Source organism: Cygnus olor, chromosome Z (genome assembly GCF_009769625.2).
Source record: "Cygnus olor isolate bCygOlo1 chromosome Z, bCygOlo1.pri.v2, whole genome shotgun sequence".
Taxonomy (NCBI): domain Eukaryota; kingdom Metazoa; phylum Chordata; class Aves; order Anseriformes; family Anatidae; genus Cygnus; species Cygnus olor.
Genome location: NC_049198.1, coordinates 43,511,357 through 43,511,601, shown reverse-complemented (window position 1 = coordinate 43,511,601; position 245 = coordinate 43,511,357).

Below are 245 nucleotides of genomic sequence, written 5' to 3'. Positions count from 1 at the left end.
CACGTGCTCTAAAAGCATAACTCTCAGACACAGACGTGCCCGGCGCTCGCGGGGTGACGCGCTGTGTTTTGCCCTTTTGGTGGTCTGGCTTCCTGTTTTGTCCCTAAATGGGAAAATTTCTCCCTCTTTCAACAACCTGGCATGATTTATTACTCCAGCACGGGGAGAGGAAAAGGAGACTGACTGCTAAAGTGAGAAGAAAGCAGGGGAGATACGTGTAAGAGAAAGGGCCAGGCAGACAAAAG